General features: G+C 37.5%; 1 protein-coding gene and 1 pseudogene across 1 annotated transcript in view; one reads left to right on the forward strand and one right to left on the reverse strand.

Annotated features, from left to right (window-relative positions):
- The window catches only part of Cntn5 (contactin 5), a 1,035,258-nt gene that overhangs the window by 367,571 nt on the left and 640,253 nt on the right, over window positions 1-27,434 (forward strand). The gene's annotated exons all lie outside the window — the stretch shown is intronic.
- Window positions 12,069-12,404, reverse strand: LOC143439567 (eukaryotic translation initiation factor 1 pseudogene; annotated as a pseudogene).

The raw sequence follows: 27,434 nt of genomic DNA on the forward strand, positions 1-27,434 counted from the left end.
AAGCATATTTAATGATGTAAGTAACAGAAATATCTGTATTTTAAGCTTAAAACTGAAATGTTACAGGAAACTCAAGGATTAAATAACTTAAAGATTAAAGTTATATTCAAATTAAATATATAGATAGAGCTTTTAAATGCTTTCTTTCTTTGGTGAGGGATGTAGCTTGTTGCTAAAGCACATGGCTAAAATTCCTAAGGCCTTAAGTTCAGTCTTCAATACCATAAAATAAAATAGTAAGTAAATAGATAAACTATTTTTACCACTCTATAGACTTGAATTCTTAAAGAGTAAAATGCTGACAGTTACAATTTATTGCTTTTAGTCTCCAGGAGCCCAGGATGGCCATCACTGATGACATGACCATTGCTATGCCTTTCAATTTTACTTTGGCAGTCCCATTCCATGAGCTGCAGATATATCTTCTGTAACCACAATAAGTACATTTTATATTTACAGTAACACTACTAACAAAACTAGAAGAAATATAGACTTCGTAATAAATACGATTCTCAAACTGCAATAAAACATAACACAATAATAACTCACAATGATATTTTACGACTCCATAAAACATCCATCTGCTTCCCACAGATAAAATGTCTCCCAAAGCCAATCAAAGAGTAGATGGAGTCTTCATTCAGAGCCTAAATTTGGAATCAAAGTTGCTCCATAATCTTGTTAGAAATGAAGTTGCTTATTACTTTCAAATTCCCCCTGTCTGAGTCACACTCCTACCTCATTACTTTGACTTGGCTTGATACTACATACTTTTCAGCTGCAACATCAACAAACTCTTTGCTTGATCAAAACTTTGTTGTCACCAGTAAGACGGTAGATTAGGCAGGGATGAGGAGTATGCACTATTCTTATATACATCAGTGATATGAAGCCCATGTTACCACGAACTGTTTATTATCACAATACCCCACTTTTATATATGGATAACATCTAAGATGTAAAATCTTCAACAACTTCAAGCATATACTAAGTCTGTAACAGGTTAAGTGTCAATGCTCCCCTGTCATTATATCTACATTACAATTATCACATACTTGGATTTTTTCCTCTTCTTTGAAAGATGATTTCTATCCAGACAGGGATTTGTCTCCTTTGTTTGATATGGTATTCTTGATTCCTGTGACCCACATTAACCAGGATAAATAGGCTAAGATCATTACATATAGCAGACAATTTATAGATGAACTCGGTTCCCAGTAACTCACAGGGACTGGAATGGAAATTTGCATGTATAAATAACCCAGCAGGAAAAAAGTCCTGCATGCCACAAATAAAGAAATCATCCAGCCTCAGTCTTCACTGCCATGAGACGCTTAAAATTAGCCAAACCCCATATTATGTAATTTTGTCCCCCTGCAAGTTTTCTTGAAAACACAAAGACAGAGAGCTGTTCTGGTTTCAATGTGAAATGGCAGCACATATTCTCATGACTGGGTACTTGGTCACTAAAGGCTGGTGCTGTTCTGGGGGCTTATGGAATATTTAGAAGGTGGGAATTCACTGGAGGAAATTGGTCATGGAGGTGGGTCTGGAGGTTGATAACACAGCTCAAATTCTTTTCTGTTCTCTCCGTCCTCATTTGTCTGCTCCCATGCTTCCCATGAAGGTGGCCAGTACCTTCTACCATGTGGCAGAATAAATATTTGTCCCCTGAACCTGCTTATCACGTATTTGGTCACAAACCAGAATATGAATACTGTAATTCCCAGATGAATCAAATACTCAAGTCAGTTTATCAATTAAATCTGTATTATGAAATTACAAATATTCAGCTCAGCAATATAAAAATATATCTAGATTGCTTTAGAAATGTTGAAATAATCCGCCTTGGATTCTGACCTTGCATCTCAGCAGCTCACTGTAATAGCACCTTGTGTCCAGTCCCTCTGTTTATTGAGCTTTGTAAAAATCGTGTCTCAACCATGTGAACTTGCCCCTGTGCCACCTGAGGCTCTAATTCCTGACATGACATTTATATTAACTTAGTATTTTGTCATTTCGTTTCCTTAGAATTTCAACACTATTTTTTCCTACACAATCCTTTCTCCAAAGTTCTGTCAATGATAATATTTACATTGAAATTTCATAGCAAAATGGTCTCATATATTCAAAATCCTAGACCTTCATCATATACTAATGTTGCTTGAGGTTATAACTAGTACTTTTAAATATTCACTACTGCTGTATATTTTAGACTAGAGGTGTAACTCAGTGATAGTGAATTAGTCTACAGTGTACAAAGGCCGGTGTTCAGACACTGATAGCACTGTACCCATACACAAATGCATGTACCACCTATCTATATGCCATATGTGTATATGTATATATATATATATATATATATATATATATATATATATATTTGTATAAATAATACATGGCACTGTGAGTGTTTATATATACACATATATTGACATTTGATATTATATTATATTTAATTTCAAGTTTTAAAGAATTTTATATTTACAGGCATTTTGTAAGGATTAACACCCTTACATCGAAACTTCATTATTTTTTCTCTGTGACACCTGTTGTTATGCAGAAAAACTTCAGAATTCTTCTAATTTCAAATTTGTGGCTGTCAACAAAACCACACTGACTTGTCAATCCCAAATGTCAAGAAGTATTATTGGAGTTACTTAGATCTTATAAGAGGTTCCCACTGTGAAATTTTCACTAGAGCCACATAGAAAAATTTATAAAGTGTATCTCATAGGGTTCAAACCAAAGACATTCTCTCATGTTCTGCTTTTTAAAAATTTATTTTTTTTCGATCCAAATGATTCTGAATCCATCATTTAGAAGCCCTAAGCTACATTTTAATAGATTTTTAAAATGCTTTCTAACCCAAATTTACCTAAGTTTTCATTTTAAACTTCCTTTTAGTCAGCTGTGATAGTATATTGTACAAAGGAAATATGATATCAAAAACTATTTCCCTTTACTCCCATTCAGATGAGTTACATTTTTGATCATGAGTGACTTATCTCCCTCTGTTCTATGAGCTGAAACCTTCCTTGAATGCCATGAAATTACTCCTTGTAGTGATGCATGTGGTCCTTTTGCTCAGTTACTCCAGGTGAATGATACCACTAAAATCTAATTGTTTATATTTCTTTAGTCAATATCTTCAGCTTGTCCCTTTTTTTTTTTAAAAAATAGGCCCATCATGGACTTTTAAAATAATCCCAAGATTAGTCATTTCTACACCCTGATCCTTTAGTTCCTGTTCCACCCTGAAAAATGCCACCCTAATTTGCAAACTTGCACAACAAATTCCATTTCTATTACTCTCACTAATGGGTCTGTAACCTGAAAGAGATGACTCAAACTCCATAGTACATTAAAAGCTCTTTGATACATAAGGCCCTTGGGCCATCACACCCACATTTTCACTTACATATTATACTTGACAGCAAAATTCTAATTGTCATCAATACCAGATTGAAGTTCTGTTTCTTCTTTTAACCTTTCTCAGATGTTTTTCCAGATAAATTGGATGCTCAGGAAATCTGGATTATATCAACAAGGAGCTTGTATGGAAAGACCCCCGAGAGGGGAGACCCTCACACGTCTTGGAATGTCACGGTCATCCAATAACTCACAAAACACCAATCTAGATGCAAACAGCAAGAGGTTTTAATCTGGGAATCAGCAGGCTGATGGTCAACTCATAACTCACTCAGGAGCAGAGGAATTGACAAAAAGCTTGGGGAGCGGAGTGCTTTTTAAATGGAAAAACCACAAACCAGCAGGGTGAGGGGGTAACCAAGGGAACATATTTTCAACTATATATTTTGTGGTCAGCCAGTTCCTGGAACGACCCAGCTGACCTGTATTCTTGGTTCCTGGAATGTGTCTCCCTGCTTTGGGCCTTCTCCACCCTCAGGTGGGTTCTCTTCCCTGAGGTCTGAGGAATGTTATCAGCCTCCCCCTTCCTCTCCTGAATGCTAATCTAGTGAATGTCCTCTGACTCAGGAATAATGTTCTCCTCCCAGAATGTAGAGTGTATGGGGCAGTGAATTCTAAGACCTAAAAATCTCACATTTAGTTCTGCTTTCTTTGTGGAACCAGTGAACCTGAACCGGCTGGCCTACATTTTTGGCTCAGGTCTAGGGGTCATAAAAATTTCTATATTTTTTATAAGTTTTCTATATCTTTCAGTATATGGCAAAGTTTGGTTGGTTGCCTAGTTATCTTTCCTTTAGTTTTGACCTTGCTTAAAAACTGATGTTCCGTCTTCTTTGATTTAGAACTAGAGTGGAAGAGCTGTTGTGAGTATAGAATGCTGGCTAATTAGCAAAAGTGGTATAAGAAAAAATGTGATTTATTGACGAGGAGATGAGATACCATTATCAAGCTTAGCAGAACATTTTCTACCCAGAAACAAACTATAGGGAAATCCAAAGAAAAATAAATAGTCAAAAAAATGTACTTTCTGTATACATGCAGTTGAGACTTACATTGTTCATGTGAGATCTGTTTTACTAGGAAGGAAAAATTCAATGAGTTTTGATGAATGATTAGGAAGATGGCTCAGGTGTCTGCCATTTGCTTTGAGAAGCATCAAAATATAAGGAATGGATAAGACAAATGGATTTCAAATTACTGCAAGCAAATATGGGCAGTGGCACCTATCTTAGTCAGTGTTCTATTGCTGTGAAGAGACAGCATGACCATGGGAACCCTTATAAAGAAAAAACAGTGTTAGACATCTGCGTTAGATGTCTGCACAGCTTGGAACAGACCACTCCAGGCCACATAGTTCCGGGGGGGGGAGGGGGAGTAGGTTTATTCAGGAGATAGGGCAAAGGTGGGGGGAAGAAGATGGAAGAAGACAGAAGAAGAGAAGAAGAGAAGAAGAGAAGTGGAGGCCGGCCATGACCGCGTGAAGAGAGAGGAAGAGAAAAGGGAGGTGGGAGGGGACAGAAAAGCTAGAGGCAGGAGAGTAAGAGGGTAAGAGATTAAGAAATTAGGAGAGAGTAAGAGAGAGAGGAGGTGTCAGGTGAATTACTGTTCACTCTAAAATTAACTCAGTGTGGCTGTGAATTTGGAAACTCTTAGAAAAGAATGTTGGAGGGAGTGTTCATTTTCATAGTCACCAGCAAGCTAGCATGCACCTGTAACTCAATGGGCCATCCTTTAGAAACTTACTTGTTCATTACCTGTAAATAACAAAATTTTGCTTTAAAATGTTTCTAACAAAAAAAATCTACAATTTATACAAGTTCTGGCTGCTGTAGGTTGTGCTGAGTTTCATGGAAATAAGTGCCCATGAGGTAGAATAGAATGTTCTTCCAGATAAGGTCATTCTCAGTTTTTCTGCTTATTCCCTCTGTGTTGTTATTTTCTCTCCTTATTCCCTTCTGAAATTGTACATTATTATTTCCAGTAATTTTAACCATCTCCTCATCTTTATTCCTTCAAGTTATAAAACAAGTTAGGAAAGTGATATGTGGTTTTGTTTCTGTGTCTTTACAAGTTCCCTTTATATAAGTGACTGCATCAAGCGCTGATATCTCCAGTAAACTGATCTGTTCAGAAAGCATAAGCCTCAAGTTAATCACACATAATAAAGCTGGTACATAATATAAATATTTAAATTCATTAATGTTCCCAGAATAGGTAATCCTGACACATCTTTCAGTTTAAAAAAATATACACTTTTTTCATCTCTTCTAAAAATATTTTGTTTTTAAGCAAAGAGCTAATTTTACATGAAAATGCATTCTTTTTCCCATGCAGGCAGTTGTTTTTCTCTTATTTACACTCATTTGCTCTTTAGTTAAAAAAATATAAATCTTTTCATATCAAAACTGATTTTTCTCTCCTGGTATCTGACGATACAGATACTGGTTGTCAACTATTGTGAATATACACAAGACATTCAATGACACAAGTAGAAATAAAATGTGATTTAAAGAATAGACTTTTCTTTGTCACATATTATGAAAATAATTTCCAATTTCTTGATGTGCTGAGTAATTGCTCTCTGGCTATTATAACAAAAAAATGTTGTATGTGATGATAATAAATGTCTAAATTCTATGTAAATTAAACCTTCAAATCTCTATATAGGGCAATTATGCTTTTTTTCAAGGGAAGATTAGCCAACTCCATGCTTAAGATTAAAGTTTATGTGGAGGACACTCATGATTAATCTGTTAATGTACCATTGAGCGAAATGAGCAATTTTTGATTTAAGGATTTATAGCTCGAGAAAGCTGATGAATTGAAAGATGTTTGTATAGTGGCAGGACGGCTGTGTCACTACTATTTGTGAAATTCTACCACCAAATTTGTACCATTTTCTATAAGTGCTCGTCACAGAAAACCATTAAATATTTTACTTCGTTAGGCTGTAAGAATTCCATAACACATCTTTAAAAACTGGCAATGAGTGCTTTCTTGTGGCATACCTTATTCCAAGAAATCGGTAGTGCTTGGGTTTTGGGTTTTGTTGTTTGCCTTGTTTTGTTGTGTTGTGTTGTCAACTTGACACAAGCTAGCCTCATTTGGGAAGACAGAGATTCAACTGAGAAAGTGGTTCCACCTTCCTGGCCTGTAGGTATGCTTGAGGATAGTATCCTGACTAACAATTGATGTGGAGGATTCATCCCAAAGAGGGGTGGGACCAACCCTGGGCAAGTGGTCCTGGGCTTTATGAGAAAGCACACTGAGCAAGCCAGTAAGCAGCATTCCTCCATGACCTCTGCTTCAGTTCCTGACTCCAGGTTCCTGCCTAGAGATTTCACTGTGACTTTCTTTCCTTTTTTTTTTTTTTTTTTTTATTAAATCTTTTATTGGATACTTTATTTATTTACATTATAGATGTCATCCACTTTCCCCATTTTCCCTCTAATTGACAAATGGGCTCTTATAAAATTACAAAGCTTCTGTAAGGCAAAAGACACTATCAATAGGACAAAACACCAACCAACAGACTGGGAAAGGATCTTTACCAATTCTACATCTGAGAGAGGGCTAATATCCAAAATATGTGAAGAACTCAAGAAATTAGACTTCAGACAATCAAATAACCCTACTAAAAATAGGGTACAGAGTTCAACAAAGAAATTTCAATTTAGGAATATCAAATGATTGAAAAGCACCTAAAGAAATGTTCAATATCTTTAGTCATCAGGGAAATGCGAATCAGAACAATCCTGTGATTCCACCTCATATTAGTCAGAATGGCTAAGATTAAAAACTCAAATGGCCGCAGATGGTAGAGAGGATGTGAAGAAAGAGGAACACTCCTCCATTGTTGGTGGGATTGTAAGCTGGTATAATCACACTAGAAATCAGTCTGGTGGTTCCTCAGAAAATTGGACATACTATTACCTGAGGACCCAGCTATACCACTCCTGGGCATATACCCAGAAGATGCTCCAGCATCTAACAAGGACACATGCTCCATTATGTTCATAGCAGCCTTATATATAATAGCCAGAACCTGGAAAGAACCCAGATGTCCCTCAACACAGGAATGGATACAGAAAATGAGGTACATTTACACAATGGAGTACTACTCAGCTATTAAGAACAATGAATTCATGAAATTCTTAGGCAAATGGATAGAACTAGAAAATATCATCCTGAGTTAGGTAACCCAATCACAAAAGAACACCCATGGTATGCACTTACTGATAAGTGGATATTAGACCAAAATCTCACAATACCCAATATATAACTCACAGATCACATGAAGCCCAAGAAGAAGAAAGACCAAAGTGTGGGCACTTTGTTCTTCTTAGAAAGAGTAACAAAATACTCACAAGAACAAATATGGAGACAATGTGTGGAGCAGAGACTGGAGGAGGGACCATCCAGAGACTGGCCCACCTGGGGATCCATCCCAGGTGCAATCACCAAATGCAAACACTGTTGTGAATGTCAGGAAATGCATGCTCACAGGAGCCTGATATACCTGTCTCCTGAGAGGCTCTGCCAGAGCCTGACATATACAGAGGCAGATGCTCACAGCTAACCATTGAACTGATCACCTGGATTCCCCAATGGAGGAGTTAGAGAGAAGAATGAAGGAATTGAAAGGGCTTGAGGCCCCATGGAGAGAGCAACATTACCAACCAACCAAAGCTCCCAGAGTCTAAACAGCTTTCCTGGGAACACCCATGGCTCCAGCTGTATATGTAGTAGAGGCTAGCCTTGTTGGGCATCAGTGAGAGAGAAGGTTCTTAGTCCCAAAAAAGCTAGATGCCCCAGTGTGGGGGAATTCAAGGGCAGGAGGTGGGAGTGGAAGGATGGGATAAGAGGTTTCTGGGGGGGGGTGGAAATGGGGAAAGAGGGTAACATCTGAAATGTAGGTAAATAAAGTATTCAATAATTAAAACAAAACAAAATTAAAAAAGAAGATAATGGAACTGGCCTTTGTATTCAAGCATTTGAGACATTTTGGCAGCGATTTAATATTACCCATGTTACTGGGATTCCTAATAATTGTCAAGGACAAGGGACTATGGAAGGGACCCATGGGAATTTAAAACAATATCTTCATAAAATAAAAAAAGGGGGAGGTATATCCCCATACATCACTGTGACTTTCATGATCAGCTACAGCTATAAGTGGGAAAGAGCTCTTTACTCCCCGCGTTGCTTTTTCCCATGGTGTTTTATCCTGTCCTTAAGAATGCTAGCTAGGACAGTGTCTATCTAAGACATTCTATCTTCAGAAGTTGCATTAGAAGAAGTTCTAAGTTTTAGAGAATTTTGCTATCCCTGCATGAAGCCTCTTAAAACTTTATCTAAAGTTCCATCGGCTTTAATAACATTTTATTATGCCTCCCTTAGAATCACTTATATTTAAATAAAAACAAAATGAATATTATTATTATTATTATTATTATTATTATTATTACTATTTTGTGGGGGTGGGTTTATGAACACGTTAGGCACACATATACTCTGGATCCCACATGGAGATCATAACATTACTTGAGGGAGTCTGTTCTTTCATTCAATATGAGGCTTGGAAATTAAACTCAGGCTGACAGTTTTAGTGGCAAGCATTTTTTCTCCCAATGAAATATCCTACCAGCCTGGATATCGTTAGTCACCATATTGTATTTAATTTATAAATTATCACATCTTTGAGGGGGATGGATGAAGTCTTGAGTGAATGTACATCACTAGCATGGTTATGGTAGTGACCCAGGACACCAATGCCTCAGAGCCACAGAAATGGCAAGGTCTTCCTCTGTCCAAGTGCAGAAGGGACCAACCATATATTCCACATCTGGAATGATTATGGCCTCAGTCTGCACTCATGCAGAGGCACCCCACTGAGATTCACTAACGCCATCCTTATTTACGTCTTTACAGGATCTCTGTCTTCTTGTTTAACATATATAATAAACCCACTGAGTTTCTGAGTAGCTGGTATGTCTCCACCAGAGGATAAGTCCCATCTGACTCCAGCATTTTGGTACATATGTGTGTCTACAGGTTTTCATTCTCCTTTGCTCCAGGAAGTTCAATACCAAAGCTATGAGTATCGATTTCCTGCATATAAGAAAGCCATAGTTTATATAGGAGTAGGTGGTGGCCTTGACGTTGAACATTCATGAGCGATCATAAATTGTGTCTCCATAGACCAAGGAGAACCAGTGTTTAATGTATATAGTGTGTATGCAGGTTAACTACTTTATTCATCCATATGCAAATTGAAATTTCTGAGCTCCTTAAATATAAGCTAGTACTAATCTCTTAAAATTTATTTCTTTAAGTTATAATAAACATCACCTTTGATAGAGAAGAGATGTAGCTTGAACATGTGGCCAAAAACTAGGATACAATTTGTGACAGAAATGCAATTTGTGATTTAAACATTTTGTTTAAAAACTTATGCCAGTGTAGACAAATTCAAAGCAGAAAGTGAAAAAAAAAAAAAAAAAAAAACTGAGTCTCGGATTTCCTTGTTTATTTTTCTTCTCTTTCCTCTTTCCTAGACAGTGTCTTACTATTTAGCCCTGGCTAGCCAGGAACCTTAGGTAGACCTCGTAGGCCTGAAATTCATAGGGACCCACCTGCCTCTTCCTCCTAAATACTGAGATTAAAGATGTGTCTCACTGTGTCTGGACAGAACAGGTACTTTTAATGGTGTAGATGAAATTTTTTCCAAAGTATTTAACAATCCAATGACAAATACAAAATGCAGTCAATGCGTGTTACAAATGAAAACAATCACTACCTTGCTTGAAAGTCAACCATGCGGGGAAAGGAAGCAATGTGGCTCATTTGAGCCACGGACAAGCATTGTACACCGTAAAGCAAACACACATCTCCATGTGTCTGACGGCAGGTTTCACACTTCAGAGCCCCCATGATGCCACATGCCAGGCTGCATCAAGAGCTTTCCTATTGAGTGTCTCATCATCCTTTTGTTTGGTTCAAAATTGTGTTTGGGATTTCTTTTAGCCCCTCAACACTAAAGTGCTCGAGTTAATCTAGAAATAGAGTAAAACCCATTCATCTAAGTGAGTGCAAAGTCAATGCTTGTATATTAAAATGTAAAACGATAAATTAAAATTCATACCATTTTCTGGTTTGATGGGAATAGAGCATAAAAGAAACAGGTGGTATTAACCTTCTCCTTGGCTTGGTTAATCCTTCTTGTGTTCTGAGTGTCTTTGAGAACTGAAGTAAACTGCTTTAAAGATTTGAGGTTCAGATTGCATGCAATGCTCTTTCCCCCATGTCGTAAAGAAACATCAGCATCATAAACAAACAAACAAATAAATAAATAAATAATTTAAGTTATAAAGTTATCTTTGTTTACTTACAGCTTCTAAACACAGCAATAGGTTCATGTAATGGACTCGTGGAAAGACACATTTGTCTATATATTTCATTCAATTTCATTTAACTCTAGGTAATATATGTCAGAATTTTAAAATATTACAAATATTTTAAATATTTATAGTTAAATATAGAAAGTGAATGATTGCATTAATTTGTATCAGAGTACTCCACATTTGAAGGTAATTTAACTTAAATAATCTAAATAACATATAAATAATTATTATATAATTACACCAGGAACTTTCTAATCTTAAAAATATGTAATGCTTTGAGTCCATAAAATAATACTTTAGTGCCACTTTTAATGTGCCAAATACTTCTAAGCATTCTATTTAATTATTGCTTTTTAAATATTAAATAAATTATCTGGGCAAGTCGAGCATGGGAATCCTTCTAACTCTCTTTCTTGAGTAGCTGGGAGTACAAGAGTGAACCTGTAATTTATTTAACAGTTCTATTTAAAAGACTTCTATTAAAAGTTCCGAGTGATTAAACCAGATATGTTTGTCTAGATGAATTCAATAATATTGCAATTAATTTACTAAAACTATATTAATTTTGATTTTCACAAATAGGAATACATGTTTTGAGAAGAAATTCATAAATAACCTGGACAGTAGTTAGCTTTACACATCTTAGCAAATTAGATGATGACTATTCAAATATTTGACTAAATTCATTCTGAAAGGCAAAAACAAAATAACAAAAGGCTGACTACTTTATTATAGAATATAAAACTTTCCTCTAGCTGAAAAGATGTTATAACCTGTGGTACACATTGCCAGTAAGAGTGACATTTAAGGTGTCGACATTCCAGTTTAATCAGATTAGTGGCATTTTCAACCTCAGCTGTAATATTGGAGTCGAGTTCTGTCTAGGATGCACTAACTACCTCTTGAAATATTAGTTGTTTGTTTTTCTCCTGGAATAATATGCCTTATAAATTTGTGAGGCAGAAGCTAAAATAGGCAAAAGTGAAAAATAGAAAGGGTGAGAGGAAGAAAAGGAAATAAGGAGATGAACAGGGAAGGAAGGAAGAAAGATAGAGGAAGGGGAAAGGGAAGGAAGGAGGAAGAGGGGAAGAAAAGAGGTAGGAAAGGAAAGAAGACCCCCAAATGGTTGCCTTATACAAACTATGAGGTTTTTAAATTTGTGACAAGAGACAGAAGGGAAAATATACTCATATCAAGGAAATCCTCACTTAAGCTTCAGAGAGCCATAAGCACTTAAAACCCATGAACTTTCACCTGATAATCCTTTGCCAAACGAGTTTCTATTGGGAGCTGGTATGAGTGCTTGCACTGGTCATTTTGTAGATGAATTACTTCTCCATATTCTGGATGCTCAGTTACAGTAACATTGCAGGCAAGTTGTGTTCAATTCCTTCACTAGTTTCTTTTAATCATAATCAACAGAGACTAGAAAGTACTGTCTTCCTGCCATTTCTTTGTTGAATTCATATATGGATATTATCCTCTGTGCCAACAGGAAATAGGTTATCACAGTCGTTTGCATCAGCAAATGAAGGGGTGAAAAATTTGGAGGTTCTGGATAATGGACATACAATGTAATTCCTTCTCCTTAGTGAATACAGCTTGCTAAAGGCAGCTTCAGAAGAAGGCAGGCAGTGTATGGGGTGTGGGGAGCTTAGAGGTTGAGTAGAGGGAAATGAGGGGCCTGGGGCCTAAAACATTTCTAGGATGTGCATTACAAAATAAATGATGTCAGCCAGACCTTGTCTTTTTAAACATTTCTTGCCCTAAGACTCAGGACTATTGATAAACTAAATAAATTTAAATGAATATGTTTGTGCTATATGATCATTTCTTTAAATGCAGTTCCAAAGTGTAAATATGAAAACTATTTAATCAGTCAGTACCACTTACATATTCACTCCCACTAAAGACCATTCCTGGGCAGGCTCTTGTGAGTGCTGTTGGCTAGGCATGATTTCTGGCTTTAGGTGCTGGCAGCCCACCAGTTCTCCAACTGAATTTTACTTTAGGTTTGCAAAACTCATTTCTGATACATTTTTCCTTTACTGTTCTAGAAGTTGGTCATAATCTTCCCTGGACTATGAATAGGTTTTGTAGTAATCTAACCACAGCAAAACACACTCCTTAGTGTAAAACAAATGAGAGATATCATATTAATGACCCTGGCTTAGGAACATGAAATCAATTTGCGGTGAAATAATATGTTCTACGCAAGAAGCATTCATGACAGTCTCAGTCACAGAACAAAATCGTCAAGAGAACACCATATGGGCAGGTTTCAGAAGAGGAAAGGTGCCAGATGCTCTCTGAGGATGTTCTTAGCTTCAGAGCTGAGGATAGCCAGCGATCTGCTAAGAAGACACTCCAAAAGCTAAACATGAGCGTCAGAGGATGTGAGGTCAAAAGTCAGAGGATGTGAAGTCAGACAAAGGTCAGAGGATGTAATGTCAACAAAGGTCAGAGGAGGTCAGGTCAGACAAAGGTCAGAGGAGGTCAGGTCAGATAAATGTGATCAAAGAAAAGATTCTAAGTGTAATAAAGAGGGTTCAGGTGACTTGATGCTGGGTATTCATTATTCTCACTCCCCACAATTACAATTCATATCAATAAGCCTTGTGGACTACTCAACAAAGTAGGGGTCTGTGTGTTTGTGTGTGCCTGTGAGTGCAATATACATGTGTGCGTGTGCAGGCATGTATGGTGTGTGTGTGTGTGTATGTGTGGTGTGTGCATGCATGTGTGTATATGTGTGTGTGTGTGTGTGTGTGTGTGTGTGTGTGTTTCCGGGTAATTTATTCACATGATTATTGTCTATAAGACAACTATATAATTATATTTTTGTACTTCTAGAAGTGACCATTGCACATAAATATGCTATTTTCTCAAATATTAAAAAATTAATCAGTGTGTATTACATTTTATAAAAAAGCGTCAGGAATTAATTTTTATTGGTATATTTGTAATATGTGATATCCTTTAGATAATATTTATTTCACAAATTCCACATCTAGTAGATTAGGCCACTTCATACAATTCATATATGCCAAGCAGTAAAACATTTAAATAAAAAAGGCCTACAAATATCCTAGGTGACTACAATTAAGAGAGAGGTGATTTTAAATATTTTGCTTGTGTGTGTGTGTGTACAGGGCTCTATCCATGCACCACAGATAAGTGTATGAATGGAGGTCAGAGGACAATTCGTGTGCTTGTCTAACAAAGCCCCTCATATTCTTCTGACTTCCAGCACTCCTGCTTCCTGCCAGTAACCCAGGAAAACTACAAAATTCTACACAGAACCCTGTGTCAGGGCATTTGTAGGTGTTTTATCAGTTCTTGCTGAAACTTGGAAACAAAGTGTCTTCAGTAAGAGAATGTGTGAAGATAAGCTAGTTCATCGGGACTGCAGGATGCTGAGAAAACAGAAATCATTGATGAAATCTCAACACCGGAGACTATATAAAAGAGACCAGTCTGAAAGGCTGCATGCTGTCTGTTTCCAACAACATTTCTGAAAAGCCATAGCTTATCAATAGTAAATAGATTACTGCTTCCTGGAACCCCAAGGGAGATAGATAAATAGGTGGAAAATAAAGTTGTTAAGGCAGAGTAACTATTCTGCGTGACACTCTAGTGATGGATGAGTGTCATTTACATCCTTTTCAGAACCTACACATGTACAATGACAGTAAAGTGCTCCATTGTAAAATGTGAGGCTTGGGAGACAATAAGTGTAAATGTAGGTTCATCATTTGTAATGAGGGTGTAACAATACTCTGTAATAGACACTGATAATTGGAACACTGCCTGAATGGGGATAAAAACACATAGAAACTCAAACTTTTGTTCAATTTATCTGTGCCCAAACTTTTTATCCACACTCCCAATAAAAATATTAAAAAATTGGACTAAAGAGTTGGCAAAATCTTTTCATGGATGAAGCCAATAACCACCGTGCCAGTAACCTGAATTTAATACCGAGAACTAACATAATGGAAGGAGAGAATTGATTGCTGTTACTCTCTGACACACACACACACACACACACACACACACACACACGCACGCGCGCACGCACGCACACACACACACACACACACACACACAGTGGTTTTAATACCATAACTTTAAAAATACACCAAAGCTCCTGGATTGATCACAGTGACTAAAATGATTCAAAACCACAAATAAAAAAAAAAACCCTAAGTTTCTTAAGAAACTTAAAGAAAATAATGCTGAGAGATGCTATGACTAAGGGTGGCTGAGAACTCTGATTTCTCTGAGATAGAGCCTATCAATTAGTGAAGTCACTGGTGACTCTTAGAGATCATTTCAAAAAAAAATTACACGTGTTCATGGCACATCAGTTAGCTCTCATGGTATAGACCTCCTTCTCCTTGTTCTTTTCTTCTTGTTCCTGTTAAGTTTCCAAGCTGGAAATATATTTCCCAGAAACTCATGTGAATGTCTACCTCAGCACTCTGATTTCCAGCAAGAAGCTTCATTTGGTAATAAACATTCATGGCTAGATGTAAAATCTCATGAGAAAAGACTAGCTTCTGAAGCAGGTCACATGATCCTCACTTCAGAAAGGAGGATCCTATATCCAGAGGAAACAAACATTTTTTTATCTCAAAACAAACAAGCAAAACAAAACAACACACCACCACCACCACCAATAAAGACTCAGAGGAAGAAATAAGAACAAACAGAACTGGATAAGTACATTTGGTTCATATTCACCAGGCTACTTGATTATGTAGACTAAGATTATTGGCTCTTCCTTCTGCTTGGTTAGATAGCTTCCAGGATATACAGGAATTCAACGTTGATTTGAGTTACTAGCTCAAAACATAAAGCCAGAGCAAAGATAATAAGAATTAACTTCTGATTCACTGTTTAGCTAATCCATTTAGGCTTCGTTTGGTGAGCTTCACCAACAACCACCAGACATGCCATTACTTACTAGAATTTCAGACCAGCATTACACATTCATTACAGCATATGAATTCAGTTAACAACTTTAATGGAGAGAAGCCCTATTCTAGAGGAGAGTTAGAATAACAGGAAAAAAGTTAGCACATCATCAGTTAAAAATGAGTGTATACATATGGGGAGGAGGGGAGCTGAATTGAGAATGATGCAGGAGCAATAATGGGGTGTCCAGTGAAGTCCCCTCCACAATGACATGAAATTGAAAGTTGCTTGGGTCCTGAAGTTTTGACAAAGAGTTCTTAAAAACACCTGTCTTGCATATTATCTATATAATTCATTATTAAAATAAAATACTCTGATATTTACATATTTGTAAAACTTTAGTAAGATTTACTAAAACTACTAAATTCCATTGCTTTGTTCCCATTTGTATACTGTGTTTTATTAATAATTAATGGTCATTTATACAGGAAAGAGAGCTAGCTCAGGAGGTTTTTTTCCCGGGCATTAGTCCTGTGGAGGAACCCATACATTCATTATCTATAGCTGCACTATGAGATGTTAAGTCGGGGCAAAACAACTGCATTCATTTGTCTAACATGTTTAACGGCACATCTATGTCTTTTGAACTGTTTGCCTTTTATATTAATTGGAATAACTAGGTATTTCAAGATACCCAACACATTTCAGATCTTGAGTTTAAAAGGTGAAGCAAATCGTGTGACTTTGTGGTAATGATGTCCAAGAAGCTGGTGTAACTTTAGTGTGTGGAAGTAAAACATTTCAGGGGCTTTAGACAAGTGAGATAAAGAGGAGGAGGTAGAACAGGAGGAAAAGAAGAAGAAAAGGAGGAGGAAGAAGAGGAAGATGGGGGAAGGGAGGGGGACATGGAAGGGGAAGAGGAAGAAGAAAGGCATTATAGAATACTGTTGCATGTAATCTTAAAAACACGCTTCCTCCTTTGTCCAGGCCATGCTCCAGACTTAGCACTGAGAACATGCTCCTGCCAGCCCGTGCTCCACCAGCTATCTCTTCCTCTTGGCTAGCTTTACCAAACCACCATCAGCCACCCATCTTTTCTCTTTCTCTTGCCTCCTTGTGCTCCATGGAAGACAAACATTGGGCAGCTTTATTATTTTAAAACTTACCAGATAATACAACTGCTGGGCATAGAAACCTCTAGCCCTAAACTTATCAACTTACCTATATCAGCCATCCACTGGTGGTGGAGGCCACCCATCCTGTTTGCCCTAAGACCTTACATGGTTATTGAATCCAAAGCCTGCTCTGAAGAGCTCCCTCTTCTCTTTTTGCATCTGTTCTTCCTCCTTCTAGGACCCAGAAGTCCCACCTCTTTTCTTTGGCCCAGCAATAAGCTTCTGTCTTCCTTATTGACCAAATCAAGAAACAATTAGGGAAACAGCACCTCTCCCTACATCTCATATTTTCTGTTCAACAAAAACAAACAAACAAACAAAAAAACCAAAACCCTCTTCTTTCAGATATAAGTTGAACAAAACCATACCAAATAAATTACACAGTATGAGGTAGGAATGACATCCAGTCCATCAGTTTGTCAATTAGACAAAGTACTCTACCATATTTCCTAACTGAAAGAATTATGATTATATCCCTGGATTATGTTTAGATTTTAGCCTGTAACATCACTTGAAAACCATGTCATCTACTATATAAATTCTCTCTATGGTAAACAACTTAAGTTTGATTATAAGACTAAAACTAGTCTTCAACCCCCATTAGAAATCTGAGAATGAATAAATATTACCTGAAAATATAAAAAGTATAAAGCATAGCTTCCAAAACCTAACCCATTTGTAGAGACAGTTGACTACCTTTACAGTCTATCGTTTTCGGAACTCAGGAGCATCTGTTTAACAAATTTATAATCATCTATTTTACAGACTTATAATCATCTATTTAACAGACTTATAATGTAGAATTTTTGAAGAGCTGCTGACTCTGTCTCAGCAAAGCCAGTAATCAACTATTTTTCAAAGTGTGTCCTTCTCTGGACAGTATTGTTTGTAGACAAAATGGTGACATTTTCGATTTAAAGCCAGATATATATTAACATTAAACTATTAATTCTTATTGTTGTTGTTATTAAAATTGTCACACATATGTTCCTCTAGTATCTTTGTACTAATACTAGATACTAGTATCTAATATTAAATGGTGACTTCAACTGTACTATGAACAAGCCTTTTGCCAGGAATTATATCATGAGATAGGATGCTTGCTGGAATTAGCAAGTGTTTCCTAAGACTGACTCGGACTCAGAATAAGAGACAGCAGTTTTCACAAAAAAGCCATTGTGTTACACAACATAAAACTCGGGTTTTGTCCCACTGGCAAAGAAGGACTGCTTGTCATAGAGAGCTCAAGTGTGAAGACCAGTTTGATATTGAGGCTACAGAAGGAACTCAGAAGAAACTGGAAGGCATAATATTTTAATTCAAGTTAAACAATAGATAAGGTAATTCCCAAATCTAAGAAATAATTGATAAAGCTTGATCTAAGGTAGTAATGGCACTGCAAAACTTTAGGAGAAGAGAGCAATTAAGGAAGAGTTAGGAGACATGGGACAGGGTAAAGGAGAGGTTCCTGAGCTAAATAACTGATCTGTAGACTCACACACTGAATCAGAGGGGGAAGAATAATTCCAAGAAAGAACCAGTATCTTGAGAATGTAGTGCATTGCATGACCAATTGTAAAGGATCTGGAAATGGTTTAATGTGCTGGACTGTCAACAAACTCTGCTGACAGCCATTAAAGTCAGTACAGAGTCACAGATGTTTATGAAATGACAACAGTAGAATTATCTGCCCAGCTATTACTGAGAGACAAGCACTCAGGACAAGGACAAACAATTGGGAGACAAATGAAAGACGAAACTCCCACAAAAATGACTTCTGAAAAATTACATGAAAATGCATTAGCAAAGTCTTTTGCTTAAATATTTTAGAAATTAAAAGTTCCTTTGAAAACTAAGCATAAATTTATACCCCTGGAAATCACATTTTCTATCGTTGCTTAACTATAAGATATTTGAAGAAAAATCACTCAGAGATTTGTGTGTGCAATTAACATGCTTTGTATGTAAGTGTAACACACAAACACATGCCCATGTACAAACACACAAATGCCTCTAGTCATGTACACAAGACCACTCACATACACCCTTATATGCACTCAGATGTACACATAAGCTTATATTGTATTCTTCTTATTCTTACCATAGAGTTCTGGTATTATTATTATTGTGATTATTGTTGTTACTGTTGGTATTATGGTTAATTTGGGGTGTTCATAAGTGAGATTTGCCTGAGACATTGATTCTAGAGTAGTGCCTGTTTTTAGTTCCCCTCATGAGGTTCAGGTTAAGTCAACTTTGAAGGGAGAAAGCATTAATTTGATGCAAATGATTCAGAATGACCTTAAATAACCCTATATTTGTTTAACATTTAGTGTAGTGGACACTTGAATTCTCTCTTCAGTGGTCTCTTTTCCTGCTGCATAAACTGAACCACACATGGAGCCTCCATGGTCACTGATCCTGAAGGACTCTTTTTCTGGCAGTGGAATACTATGATCACAGTATAACTTACTGTGGCTTCAGCAGTAAGGGGATACCCATAGAATAATAGAACACAGTAAATATATTCAGATTGGGGGTATTGGAGTAGTGGCCACTACTATGAACACTTACTGTTGTTGTCAATGACCTGAGTTTGGTTCCCAGAAATCATACGGTGGCTCACAATCATTCTAAACTCCAGTTTCAGGAGATGTGGCTTCTTCTGAACTTCATGGGCACCAGGAGTGCGTGAAGTGTACATCTATGCATGCAGGTAGAACACTCATACACATAAGATGAAAATAAATAAATATATATCTATATTTAACCTGATTAGACAAAAGATCATTAATTCAATCATTCAATTTTTCACTCAGTAAATAAATGTAGTGTTTGATATTTTTAAAAGAATGTCTTTATTTCTTGTATGAAATTAGGCACACTTGGTTTGGAAACTATATTAAAATTTCATTTGGAGTGTATAATCAAAAAAATTCTCCAAATAATACCCTCATACATAAAATGGGTATTAAAAAGTTTTTACTCAGAGTATTTTAAGAATTAGATATGAAAACATCTAAGAATTGATGCACAGTCATTTTGTAGCACCTGGTCTTGGTAATTTTGTAAACTTGTTTCCTTGTTCTAAACGTATGCTTGACACAGAGATTGGGCATACAAGAATGTGGTGCTGCTTTATGTAAACCACAGATGCCTTTGGTCCAGGGAACATAGTCCACTGTCCTTGTAGTTTTATGTGGATGAATAATGAATGTAGAAAGTATGAGGAAGGTATGTGGAAAATATGAGGAAAGTATTAGAAAGTATGAGGAAAGTGTGAACAAAAGTATAAGGAAAGTATGTAGAAAGCATGTGGGAAGTATGAGGAATGTATGGGGAACACGTGAGTAACCTATGAGGAGAGTATGCAGAAAGTGTGTAGAAATCAAAGGGCATTCTGCCCCATGAAGCCTTACCTCTGATTCTCATTCACACTTTTCTGCCTTCCAATGAGTTTGCTTCCCACTCTCATTATCCCACCCCCAGCAGTGCTGTTGCAATACATTGCTGGGGGGAAAAATATTATTTCACATTATATCGAGTAAGCCTTACTGCTTTTCCAGAGATGTGTTTTATTTATTTATTTATTTGATAGGTGTCGGTTGGGAGAGATTGTTTATAGACTCCAGAACTGATCACTGGATCCCGTTTTGCTAGGTTCCATGTGATTGTGAGCCACCTGATGTGGGGACTTGGATCTGAACTCCAGCCCTCTAGTAGAGCAGCAAGTTCACTTAAATACCAGCACACGATACCACCGGCCTGTTCCCTGATTTTACATGGTGTCCTGCTCAAGGTTCTCCTTAAAAGGAAGACACATGACACACAACAGTGACTCAAAGAGGGCATAAAGGGACCCTGTAGCCTTGGGAGATCAGGCAGTTGCTCCTCAGTGGCTCTGCTCTGACATGCTGCTGCTTGTGTATCAGTTACAGAGAAGAGCAAGAGCTTTCACACTCACATGTTTTTTGAAAGGAATATGATGTGCAGAGAATAGATCTTGACATCTTAAGGAATTTTCACTAACATATCTTTTGAATAATCAACCTCTTGTCTTTTTGAGAGTAGGCCCAAGTAGCAATATTGGAGGACTGGCAGGATTTCCCAAGTGAAGATGACTCCAACAGCCTTGGGAGGTTTTTTTTTTTTTTTTTTTTTTTTTTTGATATTCTTAAATACACCTCTCTGTTTCTTTAAATACTGACAGCTGCAGGCTGGGAGGTGATAGTCCCTAAATAGCACAAGGCTTTTCAAATCGAGTTTCTTTGACTTTTTACGATTATGTAAAACTTCCTTCATGTTCAGGTGTGTGAGAATGCAGGTCTCAGTGAAAAGATCTTTTTCTCCTGCCCAGGTATAATTTGGTGAGCCTCCCCAACATGAGAATTCTGCCAGACATACTGTTATTGGTCCATAAATGGATGGCACTCTCCAGGCATGGGGCTAGCAATAGCAGAGTCTGGATTCTGTGTTCTTTCTGACAGTGTGCTTTTTTTCACTTTTCAATGTCCTGTCAGATCAGGTAGAGTGGCTTCTGTTCATGTTTCGCTGAGCAGCAGGAGGTAAGCCCTCACCTCAGGCCACTGCATAATGCATTCAGGCTATCACTCGAAATACTGCTGACAGGTTCAGCATTTGTTATTGGTGGTTGAACTTGGACTTTCTGATCTTTGAGTCTGACTGGGATGGCCTATCCCTACTTTAATTATTCCATGATCAGTAAGGTGCTCTGGGGACCTTGTGCAGGACAGAACTAAAGGAAAGTTCTCCTCAAATAAGTATTTCAATAATTAAAGAAGGAAAAAATAGCTCTGCATGCATGAACAAAGGATGCATTTCTTCCACTGTACAATATGTATAGAGGTAACATCTTGTCTCTGCTCAAATGAAGCTGGTTTGTGTTCCCTGTATTCACCGTTGCAGGTAGCATTGCTTCCTACTTATTCTGAGCTCCCAGGGTTGCAATTTAAGTATAAAATTTTGTTCTTTAAAAATTCTGGAAATCATAAGTCAATGGATCAAAAGATTTCTGTTGAATTTTATATGCTAATAGTAAAAATGATCAGCTTTCTTAGTTCAGGTTTCTCTCTCTCTCTCTCTCTCTCTCTCTCTCTCTCTCTCTCTCTCTCTCTCTCTCTCTTTCACACACACACACACACACACATATCCACAAAAGTCAGTGTGTGAATCTAGTTAAGTAAATAAACATAAACCAATAAGTAATCATTATTAACATGATTTTTAAATTACTGTGTGTTTGCTACCGAATGGTAAGGCTAGGGATCTACTTCAACAAAATAAATGCAGCCCCAGTAGAACATTGGCTTAGTTATTACCGTTTAGATATGTGCAGAAGCAAAATGCCAGTGGGAGAAATGATCACAATATGTTATTAAGAATACCCAAGGCAGGTCTGAGGAGACTGTTCAATAGACAAAACAGCTTGCTACCCCCACATGAGGACCTGAGGTCAGATCTCTAAAGTCCATGTAGAATCTAGACATGGCAGTGCACATTTGTAATACACATGTTGGTCGGTAAAGGCAGGCAGATTGGGAGCTTAGTAAAGAGTCAATCTACCCAAATAATGAGGTCTTGGTTCAGTTAAAGACTCAGGCTCAAAAAATAGACTACAGGGATGAGGAAGGTAGTTCAATGGTAAAAGCACTCATTCTAAAATATAAGGGCCTGAACTGAAATCCCTGGTACCCACAAGATAAGCCATGTATGGATGGATGTACTTGGGACTGCACCATTGTGGAGTAAAGAGAAAGTCACTTAATAGCCCACTGGCCAACAGCCTAGACAGCACTCAGAGCTTCTCATTCAATGAAAGATCTTATTGCAAGATAGTAAGTGGAGATCGATAGAGGAATTGAGCTGACATCCTGCTCCGTCCACTGCATGGGTGCCCTTGTTTATATGCACCGCTTACTCACATGCAATGCACCACAGTACGGAACAGGAGAGAGCTACAGAAGAAGATATTTGAGGCCAATCATGGATATACACAAATGAAAGCCCACGTTAACACCCATAATTGTCACACACATGCAATCACAACCACAAAGTACCATGTATATGTCAAACTAAAATATGGTACCAGAACTTGAAAATATCTCAGTCAGGGTCACACTACTGTTCTCTCCCCTTTTATCAATAGGAAATATTTTACATACATGATCGGAGATATACATCTCCAAATGAAAAAAAAATAATGCAAACTAATAATTATCCTACCAAACACAATAAATCCTAACATTTTTCTTTCCTCATTGTTTGAAATTAATCTTTAAAATAAGGTAATTTGGATCATGGCACATTACAGTAATTTCATTTTTAAGACTTCTTATTTAAAGTGTTCTGCCTGCATGTACGTATGTGCACCGTGTGTATACAGTGCCTACAAAATCCAGAAGAGGGCAGCAGATCCCCTGGTACTGGAGTTACAGATTGTGAACTCAAACCTGCAACCTCTGGAAAAGCAGCCAGTGCTCTTAAAGGCTGAGCCTTCTCTCCAGCCAACATTATAGTGATGCCTTGACCAGCAAATGGATTATGACATGAAACATCTGCTCATCTAACGTGAATAATGAATTTTGAGACTATGACTGTAGGAAACTCAGAACAATATTCTTATATCTAAACATTTAGCTTTGTTGTAATACTTTCCCTCATTCCAATTCTAGATGTTTTTTTTTATTAAAAACATCAACAGCAAAATTATTTAAATATTCCAATCATGATTTATTTTTCTTTTGCCATTTCTCCACTAAATATAAATATATTTTCTATTTTAGACTTCAAAGTCATGACTGAATGAGATAACCTATTTGAATCGTTTTGCATAACAACTCAAAGCCAGGAAATAGCTCAGTCAGGGAAATGTCTGCCTTATAAACATGAAGATCTGAGTTTCACTCTGAGAATTAACATAAAGAAGACCTGGGTTCCTGGTGCACTTGAAATGCCAGCTCTGGGGTTGCAGAGGCAGGCAGATCCCTGGAGCTTGTTGACCAAGATAGCTTGGCCTACTTCATTGGTACCTGCCAGTTCTGATGAAACTGAAGCAAACAAGGAACCATACCAGAGTTCGCATTCTGGCCTTCACATCAACCCCCCACACTTGCATGTGCACCCGAATGCACAGACGTGCACACGTATATCATAATGGTATAGTTCTATGGGATCTAGACAAACATTTTTATGAATTATATCTTAGTATTTCTGCATTTATTCACTATATTACAGAGCAGCAGAAGTTCTAGTAAAATGAGAGTTAATGTAGTCACATAGATGACATTTTCATATTCAAAACAAACTTCCATCCAAGAGATGTGCTGTGGTAGGACACAGTTATGCTTTAGAGTTAGCGTTACATGAAATGTCACATTGTTGCATAGAGAGTACAGGCATGGGAATCCAAACAGTCTGTGCTGTGAATCGTAGACAGGTTCCTGCTCACATCCCTGGGGACTTCCATCATCTCCCCCAGCTTTAATTTGTCCCATTTATCCACTTAGAAGCTGGCTTACAGTATAGATGGAGAACAAAACTAGTGTTTATGAAATACTCAGTTCTTCTTGCCACGTGTGTTGAATACATTTTAGTCTCTTTCCTACGATACTGAATGCTATTCTTAGGATTGTGAACAATATAATGAGATTTAATTTAAAAATATGAATTTGAACTCCTTAAAAAGAATATAATGTTTATCCAGTATGCATACTCTAGGAAACTCAATTATCTGGTGCTCTTGGTTGGAAGTTACACTGGGCTACATAACAAGGCCTTCTCGCAAGTCATAAAGCTGGCATGGTAGTTCATGCTTGTTCCCTCAGCACTTGGGAAGTAGATGCTAGATGCTACCCACAGCTGCACAGTGAGTATAAGGCCAGCCCACGGGTATATAAAACCCCGTTTGAAGGTTTTAAAACTGCACACTTTTCATATCAAACAAAGCTTTTAAGATAAATATGTTAAGTATTAAAAAAAGTGTTAAAAAAAACACTTTAAGATGTTGGATTGATGAGCAAAGCAACTATAACAGGGTAAAACTGGGAGTCAAATGCGAGTCCAATGTAAATCTGCCTGTGTACTGTACTTCCAAGACGCAAATGCTCATGTATATTTCAGAAGCTTGGCCAGCAGCTGTAGGAAGTGTTATTTCAGCCCCACATCTCCTCTGACCTGCATCTGTGAGGCAGGCTTGTGACTGTTTCTGCTTATTTGTATGTAGCACAGTGTACTCGGAACTGAGGCGAGGTCACCATAGCACAAGAACCATGTCAAAATAAAATGTGTGTTCAAACACAGAAGATGGATAACTTCCTAAAGAAGAGATTGAGATTAATCTTCCCTAGATCTCTGTCCACAGCCAAAAAGGAAGTTAGTTGCTCTTCACTCTTATGGCAAACTAGTAAGGTCATCGGTTAAAGAGCTGGAAAGAAACAGAAACAGAAGTGATGTTGAAATCGCTTCAAAGTAGTACTGAGCAAAGCAAGCTTTACATAAATATTGAGTAAAATAATTATATGACATAAATTAGTACCACAGAACAGTATTCCAGAAGCTGTAAATGGATCTCTTTATTAAATCATATAAATAAACACCTAAATGACTCACGGGGTATAAATGAAACAAGAAGGCAGTCAGTCATACTCCTAAATTATTGATTATTTAAATGTAAAGTATAATCACCCATATATGTTAATTGAATGAGTTTATTTCCTTATTCAGAGAAAAATATACCTTGGAAAGTATAGACACTTCCCAACACCTCATAATATGAAGCACTACTGCCCACAGGTAAATGTAACCCAGGCTTAGCTGTCAGTTATGCAACCATCCTCCAGCAATTCGGCTCAAAACTCTTCACCTCAGTGCTGCTTTCCTCCCTTCCACAGGACACGAGGAACAGGACCTACATCTGTATTGCAGGCTAAGTTCACTCAGACTGTCGTATCACTTATTTATAGTCCCTGTCGTAAAATAAACAGGGAATACATTTTAGCTTTCAGAATTATTTTAGAATAAAATAATTTAAGAATTCAAACGGAAAATAATTTGTAGAAAGGAAAGAAAAGCATGTGTACATCAAGTATATAAATTAAAACCTGCTTTGCCTATAACTGTATGAGCAGTCTGGCTCACATGTTTGGAAGATTTGGTTATATCTTTCTGTGTGTGAGGTGTGGAGAAGAAGACATTGTCATACACAGTGACAGTATAACTGTTGGTAAGAGTATAAACTGGTACAGTTTTTTTTTTTTTAAGGCAAATTAGGAAGGAGCAGTTAAGATTAAATCTCGTCACCCCCAGTTGTTTGAATTAAAATCCACTTCTGGTAAACCATCGGTATATAGACCTGTGGACAATATTGCTAGTGAGAATCTTGCAGAGAGAGCAGAGTAGTTCTCTGTGAATTTCACTTGCATTACGGAGGGTCCACTAGTTATTTGGGCAAAATATGTGTGCATACATGTGTTTACTCATGGAATGAAATTGATTGGCGATATATAAACAGGAAATACTTGGTGATGGCTCCTGAGAATCAGCAATGCTGCTGATGCTGGTGCCAGCTGGATCTTCATGCCTTCGCAAAGTATAAGCATAAACAGCCTTTATTATAATAGATGCCTTTGAGTCATAAACTGTATTACTGAATGTACACAATGTGTCAGTCACGCAGGCATTTCAACAGGAGGACGAGGGAAGAGACAGCAAGTGACTGAGCTGGAGGAGGTACGAAAGCTTCGCTGGTCCTGAAAGAACTCAGATTCAACTCTTGCTCTTGCACACACTTGTAGGGCAAATTTTATTAATTATGTTTTTCATAAAAAGAACAGCGGGAAAAAAAAGTTAAAATAACTAAGTAACTAAATGTGGTCTAGGAAAAAGCAAACATCTCAATAGACACCAGAATTCTTTCAGTTTAGATAACTTATGAAAAATAATAATAATACACATACCTACATGTAGGCCGCCAACCTTATGCGGCTGAGTAAAACGGCACCGCAGAGTTGACACGGCTGACTAAAACAACGCCGCTTCAACTCTGCGGGCCAAGGGCGCACATTTGCGTGCACCAGCTGCTCTGAGGCGGCAATCCAAGATGGCGCCTGCCTAGGCTCTGGTAGGAAGTACCAGAGGCCTGCACATGCGCAGTTCAATTTGGCTCCAGCCCCTCCCGAACGGGGCATGCAAATGAGGTACCACTAGGGTACCATGAACCTGACCAATCACCCCCTCCAGGGCAGGGTATGCTAATGAGTATGCTAATGAGGCATTGCAAATTGACCAATCAGACACCTCCATGTGCTTTGCCACACCCAGGGCTGGGGGTATATAAGCAGCCCATTCTGGGCATTCAAGCAGTCTCTCCCAAGAAATCTAAAAGAGCGCTTCCACAATAAAGGTTGTTGAGAAGGATCCGATTTGTCGTGTCTTCCTTGCTGGACAAGCGGGGCGCGACACCTACAATCTGAATGGATCTAGCAAA

Source organism: Arvicanthis niloticus, chromosome 27 (assembly GCF_011762505.2).
Source record: "Arvicanthis niloticus isolate mArvNil1 chromosome 27, mArvNil1.pat.X, whole genome shotgun sequence".
NCBI classification, from domain to species: domain Eukaryota; kingdom Metazoa; phylum Chordata; class Mammalia; order Rodentia; family Muridae; genus Arvicanthis; species Arvicanthis niloticus.